At 45.3% G+C, this 25059-nt stretch overlaps 1 protein-coding gene across 1 annotated transcript in view; it reads right to left on the bottom strand.

The window, feature by feature from the left end:
- LOC146863253 (progonadoliberin-2) overlaps nt 1-24750 on the bottom strand; it is a 98990-nt gene extending 74240 nt beyond the window's left edge. The window contains exon 1 of the mRNA XM_085643350.1: nt 24730-24750. The gene's annotated coding sequence lies outside the window, so the exon portion shown is untranslated. The remainder of the gene's footprint in view (nt 1-24729) is intronic.
- Nucleotides 24751-25059: the final 309 nt, after the last annotated feature.

Here is a 25059-nt window from a genome sequence, read left to right as displayed (position 1 = left end):
TTCCCAGTGCAGGCAATGGATGGTTCCAATGATGGTAACAGGTGATGTCAGGGCTGTTTCCATGTGGTCCTGGAGTAGATATCTCTCACCACTTAGGTCCACAAACCAATGAGTCTTGGATCTTTCACACACAAAAAAAATCAGGCAGAATAAATATCAAAATTGAGTTTTCCCACTGATATGCTCCAGGAAAAGATAAAAATACGTATAGGTACATTTCATCGAAAATGCAGCAAAAAATATATAAATATTTTTTGCAGGCCACCCAATCAGGGGGAAGGAGGTCCCATGGGTAGATTCTTTGCATAGTGCAGAATCTGATGAATTAAGGTTTTTGCTACATTTCTCTATGGTTCTGCCATTGCCACTGATAATCAAAGGAAACATTGACAAAGCCAGTAGGTTTTGCCTTTCTATTATAAGCACACACAGATAGGAGATAAACCAACAAACAAACCAATGGGTAAATAGACAGGTGACCATGTGGATGCTTAATTAGTGCAATGGAGATTAAGAGTACTCCACTCCACTCTACACCACTCTACTCTGCAGCACTGTACACCATGCCACTGCACCCTATACCACTCTACACTACGCCACTGCCCTCTAAGCTACTCTACCCTGCACCAGTACACTCTACCCTATGCTGCAACACTACAATCTACCCTGCACCAGTACACTCTACTCTACTCTACTCCACATTACCTTACTTCACTCTACTCTGAAACAATCCACTCTATGCCCCTGCATTCCACACCACTGAACTCTACCCAACTGCACTATATGCCATTGAACTCTACGCCACTGTAATCTACTCTGCAACACTCTACACGACCCCACTGCACTCAACGCCACTCTACTCTACGTCACTTCACTTTATGCCAATGCAGTCTACACCATTTTACTCAAAAACAATACACTCTATGCCAATGCACTACACACCAATCTACTCTGCACCACTGTACTTTACACCACTTCACTCTAGGCCACTCTATGATGCTCTGCTTCATTAATCTCTTCTCCACGGAACTCCACTCTACTCTACTCTATGCCACTCTACGCCACTACTCCACTCTACGACACTCTACACAACTCCCACTATGTCACTCCATGCCATTTTACCCCACTCTCTTCTATGACACACTACTTCACTCTGCTCCACTTCACTACTCCACTCTATGCCACTCAAGTCTGTGCCACTCAACTCTACAACACTACTCCACTCTATGCCATCCCACTTGCCTACACCACTCCACTACAACACTCTACTCCACTCAACGCCACTCAACTGTACTCCATTCTACGACATTCTACTCACTTCACAACATTCCACAACACTCTACACCATTCCAATCCATGTCACTCAATGACTCTCTACGCCACTCAATAACACTGCACTCTATTTCACTTTACAACACTCCTCACCTTTCTCCTTACCCCACTTACTTTTAGCCATGCTGCCTAGCAGCCACGCTGGTGTACACCCTGGTTAAAACATTTTGTCTAAGCTAATATCTCTTGCATAGGCAAGACTTATTGGCTTTGCCAGTATTTATGGGTTAGTGCAAATCATCAGCAATTTGAGATTGTTGTTACGAATGTAATTTAAATATAACATATTACGTTATTCAATACACATATTTACAGAATTACAAGTGAAAATCTTAAAAACAACGTAGTCGCTTACACATGCACATAAACAAGTGGCGTTGCTTTAACTGTCTAGAAGATAACTTTAATGCATACTGTCAGTGGTTTAATCATTTAAAAAACATTTTAATTACAATATAAAAATACAGGTTATCTCGCCGGCAAGAACGAAAGTTTCCTACTGTAACTACAGATATACATCAATATCATACTTTAAGACCGTTCTCCGTTAAAACAAAAATATATTGTTAAAAGTTTACGAGTTGGTTTTTTTTAAACAAAGAAAGTAAAAAATCGTAACTCTGAGGACTCAGAGTTGGCCCAAATTGGAACAAACTCAGTTAGGCCTGGTTCCAGGGCTTTCAGTAGGATGTAAAAAAACTGGGGGTCTCTCAAAGAGGTGTGGCTGATGTAATTAAGGGCGTGGCTTAAAAACAGTAAGCTGAAAATCAGTGCTTAGCTTAGTGTGCCGCCCGACTGGTATATTGCTACTTCTGTGATTGCATCCAGATATATAACACAACAATTAACATTACACCTACAACAAGCCAGTACTATTGGCTTTGTCAATGCTTGTTATTTGCATAAGATGAATAAGTAAAACCATTAGCTTCATTGTACAGCATATTGTAAATGCTTCAGTTCTGAAATGGTTAGACTGTGAAAGAAATATAACGAGTCTTTTTGAAGTTACATCAAAGGCAGTGCAGGGTGGTACTGCCAAAGAGTTAGGATATATTATTTTCATCCTGAGGGTAAGGGCAAAAATCGAGAACCCGAAAGGGACCCGTCTCAGCACCTGCTTTTTAGAACTGCCGGTGCTGACCATTGGCAAGACCCGGCCCACCTAAAGCCCTGCCTGGTTCCATTGGAGCTATTGCAATCTTAGGGTAATGGATTCACCTACATTTGGTTGTAAAATTAATTGTTTTTTAAATTCGGAAAATGTGCAATTACCTTTTTGTAAATGCTTATCAAGTGAGCCTTTGCACCTACAAATTATTGTTTTCTCATGTGGAAACCTTCTCTCTTAAACCCCCGCCAATTTTGAGGGCGCACCCTGCGTTTCCCCACTCTGGAAACACTGCTTCCTGTTTCCAGGAATGCGATGGGCTGGAAATCGTTTGGGGATACCCAGGACTCTAGGTGGGCCGGGTCCTGCGGGTTCTCAGCACGGCAGCTCTTAAAAGCAGGTGCTGAAATGGATCCCCATCGGGCTCTCCATTTTTCCTTCGGTGTGAAAAAATACCTTTACTCTGCAGTAGTTCCACCCTTCACTGCTTTTGATGTAACTTCAAATATACTTTTTTTTTGTTGTAAGATTTATATAGCGCAAAGTCGGCTGAAGGTATTGGAGCGCCTTACATGAGCACCAGTTACATTGCACAAGTACACATACATTTTTTTTTTTTTTGATTTCAAATATTTTTTATTGAAGAAACAAAAAACAAGAGACAATACAATAACTCTTCCGTGCACCAAAATCAGTACAATCATGTCATATGTACAAATACCAAAAATGCAAATGAATGACAAAACAATAAATGGAGAATAAAACCCCAGTCCAGCTCGCATCATCAATTACCAATACAGTCTAGTACATTGCCTCCTGCGTGGCGCGCAGCGCCCCGGGACACGTTGGATCGAACACGCTGCACCCAATCACAACCCCACTCAGAGGGAACAAGCAAAGTATCCCCTCAGGGCGGGTCATAATGAAAGGAGGATACATCCAATGACCTCCAGAGCTTTTTGTTTGAGGGGCTCCAGGTAGAAGCCTGAAGCGCCGGATTACTTGACCCCCTCAGGAAAGACAACCACTCCTGCCAGATTTTAAAGCTCACTTCGGACGCATTTTTCCATTTGCAAAGAATCACTTTACATGCCATTGTTAACATTAAGTCCATCAATTGGCGATCTTGGTCAGATGTTAATTGTGGGTCCAGTGCCCCCAGAATGACGTACACAAATTCCTGTACAGGTTTTATCTTAAAGACATGGGAAATGCAATCAAATACTCTCCCCCAATAATCCTTTAATGAAGAACATGAGAAAAGCATATGCGCAAGATCCCCGGTGTCAAGCTGACAGTTCCAGCACACAGGCGAATCTCTTAATTTACATTTGAATAACCGGTCGGGAGTCCAATATGCCCTGTTGAGAAGCATATACTTCGTCTGAAATAGAATGGGTGAGACTTTGTGTGTGAGGGCTAACCTATGAATCGCCTCCCAGTCAAAGGGTATGCCTGATAGATTTGGCTCCGCTTCCCAAACGCTTTCCACTCTTTTATGTTTTTTCATGGGTAGGGGCAACAACAATTTATATACTTTCGACACAAAGTGACCATCGTGTAGTAGTCGTGGGATCTGCTGTATAAGCCAAGGGACATATGGAGAGAAGCTATTTGCTGTCAGAACCGATTTAAGTTTAAGAAAGTCATAAAAATCCATCGAACTAAGATCATGCCTGCTCTGTAAGGTCGAGAATGGCAGAGGATCCCCACCCTCATACAAGTCCTTCACCAAGTTAATGCCCTTCTTGGACCATGACTCCCAAAATATAGTACTACCCTTAATCTTAATATGTGCATTCCTCCACAGGGACATATACGAGGACCTTGCGACTGTCAGGTTTGTTTTATGTACTTGATCGAGTCTAAGTAAGGCCCTTCTAGTATTAAGCATGATGTACTTAGAGTGAGGAAGGTGTGACAGGTTCATCGTAAGGAGGGCCTCCAAAGGCGCGTGATCTACCAAAGATTCCTCTATATTTATCCATAATGGTGTGTAAGTAGGGGATTTCAACAGCCACTGTGCGCCCTGTTTGCACAGAAACGCCGTCTGATAGCTCCTGAAGGAGGGGAGACCGAGTCCGCCTTTATCCTTTGCTAATTGTAACTTCTTCAGAGAGACTCTGGCCTTCTTACCCTGCCACAGAAAGTTCCCAAACACCTGATCCACTTTAGTAAGAAAAGCATTAGAGAACGTCATAGGGAGCATGCTTGCCAAATAATTTACCAACGGAGTCGACATCATTTTAAGCGTCTCTGCTCTACCCCACCAAGAGAGAAACTTTGGAGACCAACCATCAAGCAGTGTAGAAATCTTTTTCAAGGTCAAGTCTTCATTTACTTTCAGCGTGGAAATCAGATCTTTGTCAAAATCCAGCCCAAGATACTTAAAGCACCGAGGTTGCCACGTAAGCCCGGAATCTCCAATAATCCCCTTATCCCCCACACTGTTCAAAAGTTTGACCTCCGTTTTATCTTTGTTAAGCTTGTAACCAGATACTCTGGAAAAATCTTCAATGTCAGCCATGAGAGCCGGAATTGCTTCGTCCGCTCTTTCCGACATTATCAGGACATCATCCGCGTAGGCCGTTAGTTTTATAGTACAATCACCAAATGGTATACCGGCTATACGCGGATCATGCCGTATATGGTATAAGAACGGCTCAATCGCCAACAGAAAGAGTGAAGGAGATAGGGGGCAACCCTGCCTCGTACCTTGTTTTAAGTGGAAGGGAGAGGAAAAGGATCCACCAGCTCTGACACGTGCAGACGGGCAACAGTAGAGGGACATTACCAGTTTAGTGAATGACTCTCCTAGATTGAACTTACAAAGAACAGCTCGCAGAAAGGACCAATCCACCTTATCGAATGCTTTTTCAGCATCCAGTGTTATCGCTGCAGTCGGCGTGTCTAAGAGTTTCGCCTTTTCCAACACATGCGCTAGAATTCTTGTGTTGTCACTGGACAAACGGTTCTTAAGGAATCCGGCTTGAGATGGGTGAATCAGCTTCGGAAGAACCCCCTGCAGGCGAGCAGAAAGTATCATGGCCAGGAGCTTGCAGTCAATATTAATCAATGAGATTGGTCTATAATTTTTCGGTAGCGAGGGGTCTTTCCCATCTTTAGGAAGTACAGCAATTATGGCCTCAGCCAAAGTACCTCTCACTTCACCAGATTCATTAATACCTTTGAATAGTTGGAGGAGGGGGTCAACCAGAAGGGAGGGGAAAGTTTTATAAAATTTTGCCGTAAACGCTTAATCGCAGCCTCTATTTCTACGGAGCTAATTGGACCATTCAGCTTGGTCCGATCCTCCTCCGAAAGCTGTGGGAGATCACACGCATCTAAGTAGTCCTTAATTTTAGGTTCCTCTACCGCCTCATTTTTGGCGTAAAGGTCCTCATAGAAAACTCTAAACACCTCCGTTATTTTATCAGGGTCCGAGTGCGAGTGCCCAGAAGCATCCTTAATGACACTAATCGAGTTCTTCTGGACCTTGAACTTCAAGTATGAAGCGAGGGACTTACCTGCCTTATTAGATTCACAAAGCTTAAATCTCCTGCCCTTGTCTAGCCAGACTCCCGCCCTCTCACTAACTATTTTATTATACTCATATTTTTTATTCGCCAATGCAGCAAGAGACATCTTATCCCTATCTTTTAGATGTTTAATCTCTAAGTTCCTAATGTCCATCTCCAAAGCCTCCAACTTCTCATTGTAGGATTTATTCATTTCTGACCTAAGTTTGATACACACACCCCTTATAGTACTTTTCAGAGCCTCCCACCTAATGAGATCGGACGTGTCCCCTTGTTTGTTAATCTGAAGATATGATGTTATAGCCTCCTGTACTGTGGCCCGGTGCTTGTCACTAGCTAGTATTTCATCATTCAGCCTCCAAGCTGTCTGACGCGAGGATGGTTTAACATTAGTGAGTGTTAAGGAAATGCATGAATGATCCGATAATACCCTGGGCTCAATGGTTGTAGAATCCAATCTAGAAACGCCATTTTGTGTGATAAAGAGGAAGTCAATCCGTGAGTATGAGTCATGTGGTGGAGAATAGAAAGTATAATCTCTCTCCGTGGGGTTCTGGAGTCTCCATGTGTCTAACAAGTGGAAACGCTTACACATACCAAGAAAAGCTTTATGGGCCTTCGTAGATTTAAAGACACAGCGTGAATCCCTATCCAGAATTGCATCTATAGGGAGATTGAAATCCCCAGCTACTATGTGCAACGCAGTATCCGGAATAGTTTCAAGGTGTTTATTTAGTTTGTCCCAAAAGACCAGATCGCTAGTGTTGGGTGCGTACACGCTGGTGACATAAAACTCCGTATTATCCTTACTCATCTTGGCCGTGACCCATCTACCATCTGCACTAACTTCAGACGATAAGACCTCCACCTTCGATTTCTTTGCCACAAGTATCAGGACACCATTCTTTTTATTTACCGCCTCTGCACCCACCACCTCATTATAGAATTTATTTCTCATGTGGTAAAACTGCTTTGCCTCAAGCTTCGTCTCCTGGAGCAAGACGATATCACCCCTCAATCTTTTAACATAATCTAATATCTTCTGTCTCTTCACAGGCTGGTTCAGGCCCTTAACGTTAAACGACAGCACCTTTAGTCTATCTAAATTACATGCTCCCAACGGCGAGCCAAATGAGCTATTTAGCATCAGGAGGTTGCAACAACATCACAACAAACACATATTTCACGGTGTAATCGTATCCGCAGTTAATCCCAGTACCCCCCACACCCACAAGAAGCAAAAAGATGAGGACCATGCAAGCCGGAGTAAACAAAAATAACAACAACAATAATAAGAAACAAAAAACACACACCCTTACCCAACAAGCCCCCTGCCCCCCACCCTCCCCACCCCAACTGAACGAGATAGACATGGTGACTGGAAGGAGAATGCGTCGGAACTCCCCCGTGCAACATCTATACTGAGAGAAGGCCCCATGGACCTGAGGAACTATCTCCCTTAGATTAAGGCCTGATACAACCCATTAGGCAACACCACCCCCCCACCAGCATAACCCACCCGCACCTCAACAATCCATCCGGACCAGTAGTTTAAAGCCCCCGACAAACCCTGCCAACCCCCGTAATAAACCTGTAAAACATTATGCATGACCGTTTACTATGTTGGCCCAGTAAACTGAAACTCCTCTATACAGAAAGCTATAATTCTAAAACATCACTCATAGTTAGATATCCTGTGCGTCATCCACTGCGTACTACCAAAAACGCTGTTTTGGAGAAAGCCCGGAGACAGGAAGTATGTCCTTGGCAGCCTGCTCCCCAGTCAGCATTAGAACGAACAAAGCTATGTTCACCCATAACCTGAGGATGAGGCATGTGCCGCCGGTCCCACCGAGGCGCTCGTGTCCATGTCCTGATCGCTCGGGCCCTCCAGCATGCGTTTCAGCTTCAAAGGATCAGAGAAGAAATGAGGGGACCCTTGGATCAAAACACGGTACTTTGCAGGGCCAGCGAACCCATATTGAAAGCCCCTTTTCTTTAGCATTGGTCGCAGCGCCAAGAACGCTTTCCTAAGCTCCACCGTCTCTTTACTGTAGTCCTGCGAAATGTACACCTTGGCAGATTTCCATAAAATATGGTTGTTTTTTCTCATGAAACCAAGAATCTGTTCCACGTGTTGATAACGTAATGGCTTGCACACAATTGCTCTGGGCCCTTTCTGGTTTTTATTTATCTGGCCTGGTACTCTATGGGCCCTATCGAACTCCAGTGGATGGTGGAAGGACAGATTAGTAGCCTGGGAGAACCAAGACTCCAGGAAAGCCCCGCAACTAGCATGCTGATCCTCCGACCCCTCCGGAAGACCAAAAATGCGTAGGTTCCCCCGTCTGTTCCTGTCCTCCAACTCCGCCAGTTTCCGCATTGTGTGATCCGATGAAATGCATAAGCGGGTGATGGCTGCACACGACTTCACCTCGAGATCCTCAAGCCTGCTGATCCTCGACTCTGCCTCCACCAATTTTGCATTGGTTTCACGGTTATCCTGCCTGATGGCCGCCACCTCATCTTTAGTAGCCTTAGCCAGTTCCCTAACTTCCTCCAGTTTATTGAGAATCAGCTCCGTTGAATCGGGATTACCTTTCGCCCCTTTGCTGGGTGAACTAGGATTTGATTGGTCAGATTTGAGCCTCTTCGTGCTCTTCATCGATTCTTTGCCATCCGCCATGATAGACCGTCGAGAAGACACCTCTGCCAGATAAAAAGTATCAAATTACATCAGCCTGCTCCAGTGGAGTGACTTTGATAGTCGTTCACTCTGCCGTCTAAAATGGCGTCTTCCCGTCTTCAAGCAATGTGATTGGAGGAACTCAGAACATGGCGCTGATCAATGTAGATGGACAGGAAATGGCCGCACCACCACGTATCGGGACCCTGGTGCCAGGCAATAGATCGCAGGCGAGATCACCCAGTGGCCAGGAAGTCATGCAGGCACAGAGCAACCCAGTCGCGGACAAGAAGTAGAGCTCCGGATTCACCCAGAAGGCCGAGCTCACCCCGGAGGGAGCCGTATATTCCATGCGCACCGCCACAATGACATACACGCCATAATCATTTGTACACAGGCCGTAACGAAGGTAGTAGAGTCGGTCTCACAGCTCCACAGCCCACATCATCAGGGTAGGCACACATCCCACGCGGAACGCCAATAGCTCGAAATACCCAAGCGGCCCATAGATTCCACATCAGAAGCACGAGGGCTCTCCTTCATGTCGGGCATCCGCCATTTTGTCAGTGCGACATACATCAACGACTGTTCATCGCACTGCGCAACTCCTCCAAATCACCATAAGTGCGCTCCAGCACCCACAACGGCTGAGATCCGTTAGCCTCACACTTGACCCCGCTCCACATCGACGACCGCCCAGCCGCCGACACCTCTCCTGTCACGCGGTCCCGTAGTCTGCCGAAGTCCTCACAGGCATCGGTCGGATCGCTTAGGGCCGTGGCCGAGCCGCTTCCCGGCAGCAAAACGCCTCCAAATTTCTCCACTCAGGCCTCCTCACCTTCCGCTCACATCTTCCACCCTCCGTTGCTGGTGAGGAGCGGTGAGGCCCGTTCCTCTGCCCTCATTTGTGTGTCGCACGGGCAGAGAGAATCACCGAGCCGCCATCTCCTTCGGCGTCCAAACCACGCCCCCCACATTAATTTTTTAATCACAAAATTTGGAGCTGACGTCAGGCTCGAACCTGCTTTGATAGCTTGAAAGCCAGCAGCTCTAGCCTTAGCCACAACCTCAGTCACAAGAACGAGGCCCTTTCATCATTATATACAAGGAAGTCATAGTTGTTGCTTATATCCCTTATGCAACTTACAACCATTGACAAAGCCAATAGTCCCGGCTTCTTGTAGGTGTAATGTTACTTTCTGTGTTATATATCTGGATGTCTGGACAGAAGCAGCAAAATACCAGTGGGGCGGCACACCATGCAGAGTACAGATTTAAACGTAAATGTTTTAAGCCACGCCCTTAATCACATCGGTTACGCCCCTATGAGAAGACCCCCCCCCCCTTCCCATTTTTTTGATCCCACTTAAAGCCCTGGGGATACCCCAAAACGTACAAGTATGTGGGTGTTTGCAAACTTACCAGCGCATCCCCTTCCGGGAACTCTCACCACTCCGCCTGTGAGAGCAGGTCTACTGCCATGTCATGTACCACGCTATTAGCATAATTTTATGTGTGAAGATATTGAGTTGAGAGTCTAAGTTAACATTGTGTGACTGAAAAATATGAACTTTCAATTGTAAAGATAGCTGCGTCCTCAAGTAAGTTGATTGAAAAGGTGTAAATAGTTGTGAATCAGGCTGCTGGTGTAAACAGGGATAAACTAAACTTGATGCATAAAAATCCTGAGTTTCGGGGTACCGGCAGTGAAGATTAATGACAATACACTACACTGGGAAAATTGGGTAGGAGGTGATATCTTTACTCTTGATTAGTTGTGACTGGAGAATTTAACAGTTGACCTTGACTTCATGAAATGAACCTTAATTGTAAAGAGACAAAACAATGCGAGAAATCCTCACATGGTTCTAATGAATCAACAGGAGGATGGTAGGGGTCATCCCTAACATCCGGTTGTTCATGGTTTGGTATATAATGCATTATATATTGCTGGAGGGATCCAGGAGTGACCCTTGGCTCAGTGCTTAATTTGTAAAATATAAGTGCCAGGGCCCTTGTCAGGAGGCCACTGTAGCTTGGGCTATTCATTGCTCCTGCTAGTGCTGCCAATGATAGTAAAAAACAACTACTAACCATTGTACTCCTACAAGTGTGACAATTAAGACTATTCCTTGCCCCATACCTATAAGAATGGTGGGAGGTATTAGTCATTTTTTATGTATATTGAATTAATGAACAACAGTTGTGCTCCTCTCTAAATTTGACAGACAACACCACCATGTGGCAGACTGTCATAAGTGTTGGCGCTGACAGTTAAATGCTGGTGCTGAGCACCGGAAACCACTGGATCAAATTAAGCACTGCCTTGGTTGCAGTTAACCGTCGTCTTGTGTAGCTAAATGTTGGATTGTACCAAGCCATGCATAACGTAAAGGCTAAAGAATGGGGGTGAAAGGTTGTTGTAGTTCCTTAAGTAAAGTTGATCATGGATTTAGATATATCAGTAGAAGGGTATTATAACAATTTTGGACACCTTTTAGGATGACTAGCCTTATGCGATGCAGAATTTAATATTACAAATCATTATTTTCAAGTGTATTAATCTATTATGTAAAATAAGCTAACAAGGAATACAACTCCCAAAATGCAATGGTTTGCTAAATGAAAATCTAGGACTAAAAAACATGGGGGGCTATGTACTAGGAAGTGGCAGAGCGAGTCGTTAGCCTACTTGACTTAACGACACGCTCCGCTACTTCTGAAACGCAAGGCTGCACCATATTTACAAGAATGTGGTGCAGCCTTGCGTTTCTCCCTGCGATGACGCTAAGTTTAACAACTTAGCGCCAACGCAGGCACCCTTGCACTAAGGGTGTCTGTGTGCAGGGGAGGATTGTTTGTGTGTACGAAGGTCTCCCTTCCTGCACATAAACAATCCTAAAATGCCATTTCATAACTTCCATGTGTGCTGCTTCATGCAGGTCACATGACAGTTACAAAATGGCTTTTTTTTAAAAGGTTTGTTCATGTACAGGAAAGGACACCTTCCTGAACATAAACAAACCATGGCATTTTGCTTTTCCATGTGTGCTGCACAAAGCAGCACACGTGAAAAAGGCAAAAACGAGGAGAAATAATGCATTTCTCCTCATTTCGCCATCTGAAGACCAGGATTTTACTGGTATTAATTTTGGTGCTGCACCCTATGTACGCCATCCTTGTACATAGGGGGCAGCCTCAAATACAATGGGTGTTGTGGTGGAATGCCCACCATAACACCCATTGGAAGCTCTTTTCACGCTTACCATAGTGTGAAAGGGTGCCTTATGTACAAGGCACCATTAAGCTTCTTTAAGTGGCTTAATGCTGCCTGGTACATAAGGCGCAGCTCCTATCACCACCACCACAACGTCCATAAAAGTGACATTGATGTGGTGATAGGGGCTTTTACACATGCCCCCTTGTATTTTGTACAAACCCAGAGCTCCGTAAACTCAAGTGAACCGCTGAAATAGCTTTTGATCTATTAACAGCATAAATATACTTTTCTAAACTAGTTAGTACTTCCTAGAATACTATGGTCCGGATTGTGAGTAGGTTGGTTAATTTCGACACTGTACATAAACCCCTGTTTACGCAAGGGTCGGAATTACGATACGAGTTGCTAGGTATTATCCGATAATTATCAGAAGCATTGAATACCTCAAGCTTCCTTAAATTTTGGCAGGTGAATCCAAAGAGAAACGTGTATAGTATATACCATTTCATGCAGATTTTTGTGCGTTAAACACCAAAGTGTACATGTTACTCCCCCCAAACTCGTAATGGGTGCTATATATCGCAGCCAATATGGTTATTTATCAGGTGCGCTATATAGCACCTACACTTGTAATCAGGACCTAATTCTTATTGTACTTTTGATTTTCTTATCTTGGAAACTTCATTACTGAAGACTTGAAAAGTCAAGGTGATAATCCATTCCAATATGATATTAAGAAAGACCAGCTAATCCACAACTCACTTGTTAGTTTAGTCAATGTACTATTTACTAAAACTCAAACACACGCAGGCTAGTACAGCTTATGTCTGCGTTCATTTGTTTTTCCCTGGATCATGGGAAATCTTACTACCAGCGCCACCATTGAAAACAGCAGACGCCACATAACCATGGAGCACTGGCTAAGCACTATTAAAACATTGGAATGTTGGGAGCTCCATTGAAAACAATGAAGTAGCTCCGGGCTTCTAATGGCTGGTAGACGCCCGGAGCATCACCATTCCAATGTTTGATTTTTACAGCTGTTGCTGTTAGCAAACACCTCATGGAATCCGAGGGGTTTTCAACCCCCTCAGGCTCCGTGAGGCCTTTGTTCTACAAATTGGAACAATCTTCCCTCTAGGGGAGGAATATTCTAATAGCCTTAGAGCCCTCCATAGTGGGCTGTACCAGTCATTAAAGGCCCACTCCCTTGTTAAAGGCCCAAGCCGAACCGCTTGAGCGGGCCTTTAATGACTGGTGGAGCCCACTACAGCAGGCTCTAAGGCTATATTATAAACCATGACACCTGATTACTTCTTTCAGTACAATAACCTCCAAGACAGCCTTTTGCCTTGCCATGCTACACCAATTTGTTTCCAAAAATACAGACAATATTACCCTGGGTAGAGTTGTATAATATGTAATTGTGTCACCAACAACATAATGATGAATTAAGTTTGAATACATGACAAAATCATGGTTGTTTTTATCCCTTGAATGTGCTCTCAGAGGTCTGTGTATGAATTCCCCAAAAACTATTTTGTGGCAAAAAAGTGCATGTCATTTATTAAGGTTCTCTGTGCTGTTAACAGGGTGAAAATGTTAAACCACAAGGAGAAAATAAATTTCGCCCTTGAGTTCCCTAACATTATCAAGGTTTGTTTGGAGCATACCAAGCAGTGAGAATAAGTACAGTGGCGGCCCGCTACAGGGTTCGGCTCGGGCCTTTAACAAGGGAGCGGGCCTTTAATGACCGGTAGAGCCCGCTACGGAGGGCTATAAGACTCCTAGAACATTCCATCCCTATTTGACGATTGATTTCAGCAAGTTCTACAATTTTATACATTTATTGAATCCAACAAAAGTTAAATATCACAGCCAATATTGACAGAACAAACAATGTTGTTATGTCTGTAAGGTCAGAACAAACACATGTACACTCGATATTTAGTTACATGGAAGATAATGATGTGACAGGTATGTTCTGATATTTGACACATACTACTGCCGACGCGTTTCACCACAAAGGAATTTTTTGTGTAATGATGACTTGAAGGTAGAAAGTAGTATCCAGCTCTTCATGTGAATATTCACATTGATTTGTAACAGAAAAGACTGTGTGAAGATTATGTAGTATCTAATCAGATAGATAAATCTGTGATTTAGGAAACATTGTACACAGAATCAGTGAGGCGAAGTGGTGTGATAGTGCATATACTCGTAGAAAGGGTCGCTGACGTCATCCTACCAACGCCTAGTCCCGCAGATAGGGGAGTCGAATGTAAGCTGGGTCACTGAGATGTTGGTCAGTGCATTAGGTCAGTGCCACAGATCATGTCACCACAAGGGCTACCAACTCATAGGTGATGTTAGAATCCGGGTTCTCTGGTTGGCACAGGTAGGTACTTGTGACAAGCAGGGAACCTTTCCTCTAGTCAGGGTAAGGGGTTACACTCCTAAAATAACCCCTGCTCACCCTCTAGGTAGCTTGGCGCGAGCAGACAAGGCTTATCTCAGAGCGTTATAGGTTAAGCATTTGTGAACACATACAGTAACCAAGTGACAACACTACAAATGGACACCACACAGGTATTTATATTAAAAATAAGGATTCTTTACATAGGATTATCACAAAACTATTTAAAAAAATACACAATACGGTTGCTTAGTTGGTAGAAGATTGCTTAGTTTCTCTTAAGTTCTTAAGTGCGACACTTTAAGTCAATGTACCTTAGATGCGACACGCAGGGCAACGAAAGTGTTGCAGCGATGCAGATGCGTTGAAGTTCTTGGTGCAAAAGAAATAAAGACGGGATCTTCCAGATGCGTTACACTTCTCCGATGTTGCGAGAAGGCTCGACTCGATGCGTCAGCTACAGCGGCGTCACCTTTGACGAGATGCGACGACAGCGGCCTTGGCAGCGGCACTCTTCTCCGACGTTGCGAGACGCTTCCGCTCGATGCGATGCTGCAGCAGCGACACCCCTTCTGCGAGATGCGACGACAGCGGCTCCGACGGCGGCACGCTTCTCCGTGGATGCGAGGCGCTTTTCTGGTTGCGGTGCAATGCGACAACTACGATGGCTGCGATGGCGACACGCTTCCTCCTCGATGCGAGACTCTTCTCTCGATGCGGTGCAATGCGACAGCTACGATGGCTGCGATGGCGACACGCTTCTTCGGCGTTGCGAGACACTTCTGGAATGATGCGAGACGCTTCCGCTCGATGCGATGCTGCAGCGGCGACACCCTTTGCGAGATGCGACGACAGCGGCTCCGACGGCGGCACGCTTCTCTTCCTTGCATCGCGCTTCCAGCTCCTTGCGACACGCAGTCCCTCAGAAGGCCCAATAACAGCAGCAGGCACTTCCAAAAGACTCTGGGGAGCTGGGGGTGAAGTCCACTGGTCCTGGGACTTCGTTCAGGGGGCAAGCTCAGTTCAAGCCCTTGGAGATCTTTTCAAAGCACAAGTTGAAGTAAAGTCTTTAGCAGTCTTTCTCCTCTCCTTCAGCAGCAAGGCAACCACTGCAGGCCAATCCCCCAGGTCAGGGACAGTTACTCCTCCTACAGCTTTCCCAGTTCCTTCTCCTCTGGCAGAGGTTCTTCTTGTTTCAGCAGGATCTAATTTCTTGGGAGCAGGGTCCCAATACTTATACCCCTAAATCCTTTGTTGCTCTGGGGTAGAGGGGCCTTTGCCCAGTCCAAACCAGTTCCTGAGCACTTTGTTGACATGACTCTGCCTTTCTATTCAGGGTGCAGGGCAGAGACATCAGCCGCTCCGCAGGAGGTGGAGCCAGCATTGTGGTAGCAGAGCACAACCCTATTCTGAACCCAGGTGTAATCCTCCCACCCATCTGACTGCCAATCTTCCTATTCACCACCAGGCTACCTAGCCCTGCCCCTCTGGGTTTCCCCAGCCCTGTCACTCACACAACCAGACAGGCAGATACACATCATAGCAGAGGCGGGCTGAAATGGTCAGGCAAGCAAATGCCAACTTTCTAAAAGTGGTATTTGCAAACACAGAATATTAAAATAAACTTTACTAAAAGATGTATATTATTATTCTGAGTTTAGGCATACTAAACTCTAATTTCTACCATGTTCCCTGGGTCTGTTAGGATCATAGGATGTAACAATTCTAACAGCCCATTCTGGCCTATGGAGAACAGGTAGCCTTACAATAGTGAAAAACGAAAATGGCTGTAATTCACTATTAGGACATGCCACACACATTAGGGCTTGTCCTACCTTATGCTTACAATGCACCCTGCCCTTGGGCCTACCATAGGGGTGACTGATATGAAGTTAAGGGAAGGTTTAGGGACTGGCAAGTGTGTGCACTTACCCAGTCAGCATGACAGTACCAGACTGCACGCAGGTTCTGCAATGGCAGACCTTAGATACATTTTACCAGACCGCTTCTGTGGGTGGCACAACCAGTGCTGCAAGCCCACCAGCAGCATTTGTATTTACAAGCCCTGGGCACCCCTGGTGCACTTTACTGGGGTCTGACAGTAAACCAAATAAGCCAATCATGGAATCCAACCAACATATACATTTTAAATAGGGAGAGCTTATGCACTTTAGCACTGAACAGCAGTGGTAAAGTGCCCAGAGTCATAGAATAGCCAACAACAGGTCAGAAAAAGTACAGGTGGAAGGCGAAAAGTCTAGGGACCATCCGGGCAAAAGGGCCAGGTCCAACAGGTGAGATGGCTAGAATGGGGCTTCAGATTACTAGCTAGAAAAACAGCCAGGCCCAGAAGTATACCCTTTTCCTCTGTGAGTCAGAGTGTGCCCCTTTATTTCATAAAAGGGGTTACCTTCCACCTCACTGCTACTGTCTTTGCGCACCTGGGAAGAGATGTCTCCGCACAGGTGGGTGATCTGTAATGTGATGATGCAACAACTCAGATGATGCAATCTTGAGAATAAGTTTGAGGGCAAACTGGCTATCCAGATGCTTTTGACATTGTTTCCTGTTTCTGTTACTTCCATTCAGGTAGTTAGCGAGACAGTTCTTCAGGCCCCTTCTGTGTTAGGGAGTGTTATGTCAGTGAAGACCCTTAAGATGACGCACAGCCAGATTTGTGAGTTTCTTTTTGACTAAGGTAAGTTGTCCTCACTCGGTTACCTTGTGACACCACTAATCTATGCACTGGTGCCATTCCTTGCTTCTAGAATTCATCCCCATTGGTTGCTGGAAAAGAAAAGTGGCACTCATGTTGTGGTAGGTTCCTATTGAAATGGAGTGAATGTTAACAAGCAACACTGGGCTAGATGTAGAAATTACTGGTTGCAACTTGCCACTAGTTTTTTTTCCCCCAGTAAATTATTTTAAGAATCGATTAGGTCTCCTGCTGTTATAATGTAGTAATAAGTAGGTTCTTAAAATTGGGACAGAATCTAATCAGCCTCAAACATATAAATGAGGTAGAACGCAAATTTTGACTCACTACAAATGGGGCCATCGCAGGGATGGTGGCGTGCTGGCATCAGCGGAACACCATGTCTGTGTTTGCTTTTTAATAAAGCAAACATTTTATGTTTTTAATTGCAGCCCATTTTCCTTAAAGGAAACAGACCTTTTTAAAAGAAAAGTTCTAGTTTTTTTAAAGTTTCTTTGGGAGGAGGCAGAGGTCCTCTTTCATGAGGAATATTTTTAAAACTTTTCATATATTTACAGAGTTGGGTTACCAGATGTAAGTGAGAAAGGAAATTGTTTTGCAACCAGATTTTGGTCACAAAACCACGATACATTCGATAACAGATTCGGTATTTGGAAGGGGCACCTTCAGCAACCGAATCTGTATTAATTCAGAAATCCACTTTCAAAGTCGGAAACACATTTTCGACTTCTAAAATGGGATCAGTAAGCAAGGAAAGACACTTTAATGGTTGCAAACACCAAATCGGAGCATTTGCGACCTTTAAAATGCTTAGTACATCTGGCCCATAATTCCTGCAGAAAGCAAACACGTATCCTTTATCTAGAAAGATAGGTACAATTAAAAAAGGGAATAGGACGGTGAAAGGGAGGTTTTCACTCGCCTATAGCGCATGTCTATAACAGGTGGGGACGGGATAAAGATTGAAGAAGGGAGGTCAGTCCCAGGAGCACACAATATTTGCAAAAAGGTCCTTTGTTAACATAAGTGAAGGCAAAGATGAAGTGTAGAGTTGACGATGCAGTAGTTGTGGCAACATTGTAGTATGAGAAACAAGCCTTACGTTGGCAAGGTGGCAGCTGATTCACTCATGGCTGATACCCACCAAGGAACTCTTAAACCTTCCATCACCTAAGGTAAATAAACTGTTGTAAGGAGTATTGTATTTGACTTTGTGTGACATGGGTCAGGCATGCGCTTCGAAAGCATCACTGACTTGATGTTAGAAAGAAAGGTCTTGTTCCCTCGAGCTGCAAGTTACATCTGGTCAGTGCTCCAGATGACCTGTCTTTGCAAGTTTGGATGTCCAGAAATATCCACGGATCCTCCAAAGAGGAGGCTGCATGTCAGAGACTGGCACAGATTGCATTGTATAAGACTGTGTGGTCCAGGATTTGATCCTGTGATGTACTTAATAATAATAATAAGGGTAGATGTGTTCGAGTTTTGGAGAAATATTATTGACTGGATGGTGTCCAACTTTATGTCCCTTTCATGTCCAGAGTACTGCCCTCCATTTCCATTAGGACTTTGTAGGTTCCCTTTATTTCTCCTGATGACATTGGAACTAGGAAATAATCCTACAATTTCCATTTATGGTGTCAAGCCTTAAACATACTCCCTCTATTTCCATTGGTTACCCAGGGACTCAGTCAGACTTCCTGCATTGCCATTGATGAAATAGGGGCGTGGGCAGACTCCCTCCATTTCCTTTGACAGTAGGGGACTTTGTCTGATGCCATCAATTTTCATTCATTGTATTGAAAATCATACAGACTCCCTACATTTCCATTGGCTGCATTTGTAGTGAGACACACTACTTTTGCTGCTCTGCCGTCTGGAAGTAAGCAAACCTAGAGGAATCCTCCTGTCACCTCACTCAGGTTGAGTTTTGCTGAAGTTATTTGCTCCCAAAGCTCCATGTCTACTTTTTGAGACTTTGATTTTGCTAATGAAATAACTATAAAAAGTTCACCTAATGACAACGTGGGCATTCTGCACAAGCCTTGATTTCTAGAGTCCCAGCATACATCGCTGACCGGACCAGGCAAATGGTCAGGACTCCACTTTCATTTGAGGGCTCCAGACACTGGCAGCAGGTCAGCCACCACCCCATCATCGTTACATGTTGGAATCTCGAGACACTAGCAGCAAGTCTCAGACCCACACTCTAAACAGAATAGCCGACCCCAGGCGCCGACAGCAGGTCAGCCACCACCCCGTTATCATTAAGCATTAGAATCATGAGACACTAGCAGCAAGCCTCAGACCCGTACTCTGAACAGAATGGCCAACCCCAGGCGCCGGCAGCAGAGCAGCCACCATCCCGTTATCATTAAACAGTAGAATCCCAACATACTAGCAGCAAGCCTCAGAACCATACTCTAAACAGAATGGCCAACCCAGGCGTCGGCAGTGGGTCAGCCACCACCCCGTTATCATTAAGCATTAGAATCATGAGACACTAGCAGCAAGCCTCAGACCCGTACTTTAAACAGAATGGCCAACCCCAGGCGCCGGCAGCAGGGCAGCCACCACCCAGTTATCATTAAACAGTAGAATCCTGAGACACTAGCAGCAAGTCTCAGACCCCTACTCTAAACAGAATGGCTGACCCCAGGCGCCAGCAGCAGATCAGCCACCACTCCATCATCTTTAAAGGTTGGAATCACAGGACACTGGCAGAAAGTCTCAGACTCCCCCACTCTAAACAGAAAGAGTGACCCCAGACACCGGCAGAAGGTCACAACCACATTCTCATTAGCACCTTGGACCCCTAGACACGGGCAGCAGGACACAGCAGCACGGTCATTTAACGGAGGGCAGCAAACGGCAGCAGGTCTGAACCTCACACTCATTAAAGCGGGGTGCCCCAGACACGGACAGCGGGTCCAACATCCTGCCTCTAGCATCAGTATGGAGGACCACAGATACTGATAGATGATATGAACTACACCCTAATTAAGAAAGAGGACCTCAGATACTGGCTGCAGGTTAGTCAATCAATCAATCAATCAAGAGGTATTTTAAGAGCGCAAATTGTCACCCCAGGGGTTCTCCAGGTGCTGTGTTGCAGATTTAATTTAAGAGCCAGGTATTGAGTTCCTTCCTGAAATTGGTTCAGAGCGGATGCGGTGTGGAGGTGGAGGGGTAGCGTGTTCTAGGCTTTGGCGGCGAGGTGGGAGAAGGAGCATCCTCCAATGTGGCAACGGCTGATGCGTTGAGTCTGTGCGAGGGTCAGGTGGGCAGAGCGTAGGTTCCCGCCATACTATCATTGAAGCAGACGGCCACACGTCATTAGTAGCAGGTCCGACACCCCGCCACTATCATCAAATTGGGCGATCCCATACATTGGCAGGAGGTCACCACCACACGCTCATTAAAATCGTGGGCCCCCAGACACTGGCAGCAAGTCTGACACCCCGCGACTATAATCAAAATGGAGGACCCCCAGCACTAGCAGCAGAAAGGAACTGACTCATTAAAATCATGGGCCCCAGACACTGGAAGCAGGTCCAACTCCCTGCCAATATCATTAAAAAAGAGAGCCACAGAGACCGGAAGCAGGTCAGACTCGCTGCTCCCATTAAAACCGTAGGCCTCAGACACTAGAAGCTGGTAATAGCTGCACAGCCATTTAACGGAGAGCTATTATCACCAAAGAAAATGACCTGGTAGCAGATATTTCCAATAAGTGTGCCATGAAAGATTATGTTAATTAAAAAATGTTTTTGAGGTTCGGCCCTCCCCCACTATCATGTCATGCTTCGTCATATGACTATCCTGCGGATGGGGCGGAAGTCGCCTATCTGCGCTCACCAAATTATTCTGTGGGTTCTCCTAAAGACCATATATTTTTTGGGGAACCAAGAGATAACTAAAAATACCTAGGCTACCCTCCAGTTATGATTCTATTCTATTTACCTCATTTTAGGTTACGAGCCTGCCAAACAATAGCAAGTATTTCTAATACAGACATTTGAGGTGAGCAGATTCTGTGTGTCGCAGGTTTTGCGGAATGCTCTACATAGAAGCTGCTCTCTACCTAAATTTGGGAACTGCCCAGAGTTGTCTGCTTCCTATTTTGCTTAATATTATGAATGCACATTAAGAGCACAGGGGCGAATGGACGTCTTGATACAAGCTACAGACCCCCTGGGATGTAAATGACAGACTGAAACATGTTGGCTTAAAGATGTGAAAACCATTGCAGTTTTCTCAGATCAAACACCCCCTTAGGTTTTCAATCTTACCAGGGCCCTGGAGAATGAAGGTCCAGTGAAGGGTACCCTTGGCATTTTTGGGAATGAATGTCATTTTTCATAGCACACATACTGACAATATCCGATATCTCCACCTTTTCTTTAGATATAGTAGTATCAAAAGAGTGGATATAATGGTGGCAACAGACATAGGATCAGGTCAGAGCCCCAAACTCATTAAAAGAGAGGGCCAATTATTCTGACCACAGTTCGGATACCTCCTCCACACACCCTAAAATGGAGGACCCCAGACTCTGGCTGCAGGTCAGTGCCACACGGTCATTATACCCTACAACTCACTGCCATGAAAATGTGGTACCCCTGAGAGTGTCAGAAGCTGAGGGCCACTGAGGCTTCAAAACCAATGGCCTTAGTGACTTGAAGGCTACGGAGGGTAGCAGTGCATCATGGCTTTGTCAGGGAACCTTCAGCATATTTTGGAATGTGGTGCCTAATAAGAGCCAGTGTTATGGCAGTGCGACCGGTGCAGCCGCACTGGGCGCTGACCTGGAGGGGGCGCAACCTCAGGTGGGGCGCTGTGTTTAACATAACTTAAGATTTAAAATCAGCTGATGGAGAGTTCCTTGTGCGTCCACGTTTCAGGCAGCAATAAATATTTCAAGATAACTCTTGTGATTAATGTTCCTGCTAGAGAGAGAGAGAAATCTGAGGTTTGTTTGTCCAGTGGCAGTTTCGCCATAAAGTAGCACAGAGGGTTAATGTGCCAGCTACAAAGAACAGATGTGTATTTGAAGTGGATAGCTGAGTGGATCAAAAATCAGGTGTTTGTTAAGCGCGCCTATTCACCCATAAGGGTCTCAAGGCGCTGGGGGGTGGGAGGGTTCACAGGTTCCGGTCCTTCAAGGAGGGGGTCTGTCGAAGAGCCAGGTTTTGAGGTTTCTTGCGTTGATAGGGAGCGATGTTATCTGTGAGTTGGAGCGGAAGGTCGTTCCAGGCTCTGGCCGTGCGGAAGGAGAAGGAGCGGTCTCCTGATAGCGGAGTGGATTAGTAAAGTCATCCATTATCAGCGCTTTAAAACAAGTGAAGAGTATGTGAGAGAGGGGCTATGGAGAGACGAGCAGCTCTTTTGCCAGGTGGTAGTGATGGAATCCGAGGAGGAAGTCATGGGGGGCGCTAAAAAAAAGATTGTCACACCGTGCGTCCCCAGCGCGAAAGCCGGCCCTGGGCCTAATCATTTTGCCTTACACCATTAGCTCAGTGTGGAAATGCAAATGTTGAGGGCCATCAACCAAAATATTTAGGTTAGCCCACCCCGTGGAGAGAAGAGTAAGAGGCCCTCAACATCTCTCTCAAGCCGGCCGCCACTCAATAAAGCAAGACCTTGGGCCGAGCGAGGTCCTTTGAGAAAGAGGGCAGCCCCAGGCTCCACAGGGTGAGTCTGGCCGGAGACAGCTTGCTGCAGTGCAGTCAATGTGACATGTACGCAGCACCGAGGGGCGGCGTTGGATGCCAACCGTCCCATGCACACAGCACCTGGAAGTCATGGTTTCTAGGGTGCTGCAGCACCCCCAAAATAACCATACTGGAGGTCAGAAGGTGAAAGAGCAATAAAGATGCCTTTAAAGTTTGTTCTCATCTTGTCACAGAGGTCACAGGTTCTGTCTTCCGACAAATTGCTGCTTATTCATTTAACATAGAGATTGGTGTTTACTTTCAGGGAGTATGAAAGGAAAGGGTGTAGGGTGTCAGTGTATTCAAATATACCACAAAACTTAAATACCTTTCAATGAACTGAAAAAAATGCATCTCATTGTATTAGCAGTTAGGAAAGCAGAAAAGAAGCACTTTCTTTGTAATTGTGAAGTGTGATGAAAACAAAGATTTTAATAGGATCCAAATCAATAAATACACGTTATTCGGTAATGTGCAAATGAAAAATATTCACTGAAACCGGATTTTCAAACATTATGGTTCGTATACTGCATACTGTTATCAGTGAAGCCTCTTGGTTGTGCAAATTTAGAGCCCATTTCAGTGGGAAATGTGCTGTGTAAATGACCATGCACCACCACACCTTGCTTTATTAATACATTTCCGCCAGTGCCCTCCACAATGCACCACCGGCCGCACACCGCACCCTCGCCACCCTCCTGCTAAACGGGCGTCTCGTTTGCGACACTTGTTCTTCGTGTGACACTTGGATTTTTCACAGTCCCTGTGACTCCACTGATGGCAGCACCCCCCTCCCCCCCCCCCAACTGCCCACCACCCCCCCCCCCCCCCACCCCCATCTGAAAAGTGTTCCTGCACCGCTGCCCATGCAGGGATATGGAGGTGTCATAACCATATCTCCAATCCACGTTTCCTCGGAATCAAACTAGGAGATGAAGTATTTAGCATGACAAGATGCACGACTAATTCACAGCAAATAAGGAAACACATTTAGGAACAATCGGGCAATTTTGCGTTCATGTCAAAGATGACCGGCCACAGTGTTACTTTAAAGCACTCCCTGCGTGGACAGCCCTTAGCGGCTGCGACATCTTTTACTGAAGTGAAGTAATTCGAAAATGATATGCTACGAAATCCCCTGTGTTGCACGATCGGAACCAATAATTCTGGAGGTACTGCAATAAAGACATCCAGTCATGCACCGTTTAGAACGCGGATGCCTCGTCAAACCTTTCATTAGGATTAATGCCGAATTCTGAAGCGCTTTAGGAATTTGCGCTGCACGTCTAGGCGCCAGAAGGCCAACTCGGGCTGACATTTACATTTAAAGCGCCGGCCCTCTGGTGATAATGTGACATAGAGCACGCACAGAGCTAAAGATCGCGCGGCAGCATGAAGTAAAAAAGGACAAACATCAGAATTGTAATAAATGCATCTATAATTTAGTCTCACCCTCCTGGGACATTGAATTAGCACAGAGGAAAGTTAAATAGGAAAACTGTGAGTTCATAAGCAGAGGGGCCGTTTTCATCTTTCTTTATGAAATTAATTGCAAGACCTCGCTTTTTCTTTTCAAAACACTTTTATAATTTTAGGAAACAGATAATATACAATGAATTCAAGTTACGAGTGAAGAATAAAAAAGGAGGGTGGGTTGAAGGTAAGGTTAAACGTGGATTCCTCTTATGAAGTTATTCTCTTAATTTGGAATTCAGATGCTGCTTAGAAGGGAGGCGTGCACGCCCTGCAACACATCACCGGTCCAAAAACTCCAAATATTCCTTGCATGGCATCTCATCTGAGAACTTCATGCAGCATTAAATTGGTTCAACTCACTTGTATGGTGGCAGCCAATAATCTTGTATAAAGCATTTTTGCATTTATTTGAGCTGTCTCAGACAATACCAAGTACCTCCTTCCAGTTTTAACATGCATTAAAATCAGCCAGACTCGAATGTCTGCGCTCAAGGAGTCGCACAAGGCAGAGTAACTCACCTCTCTGGATCTCTGAGCCGCTGCGCGTGCCGTCTTCACTGATTAGCACGCGCGCGCCCTCTTTATTTATACCGTCCCCCAGCTTAGCTCTGTGTAATTTACCTCTCTGCTGGGACCGCTTGTTGACGTCCACTGTGTGCAATGATTAGGAAGACATACAAGGTGAAGTTAAACCCATGCCATCAGGTGAGCCTTGGATGAGACATTGAAGCCGCGTCTCCTGGGAGCCCCCCTCAATCAGACCTCGGCGGATGAGCTGGCAGTGACTCCTGAACCTTGTAATAAAGGTCACGTTATAATGTTAGCTCCCTCAGCCTCCTCGGTACTAGG

Source organism: Triturus cristatus, chromosome 2_2, assembly GCF_964204655.1.
Source record: "Triturus cristatus chromosome 2_2, aTriCri1.1, whole genome shotgun sequence".
Classification (NCBI taxonomy): Eukaryota; Metazoa; Chordata; class Amphibia; order Caudata; family Salamandridae; genus Triturus; species Triturus cristatus.
Note: the sequence above shows the minus strand (reverse complement) of the source record. Positions and strands in the feature narration are given on the sequence as shown.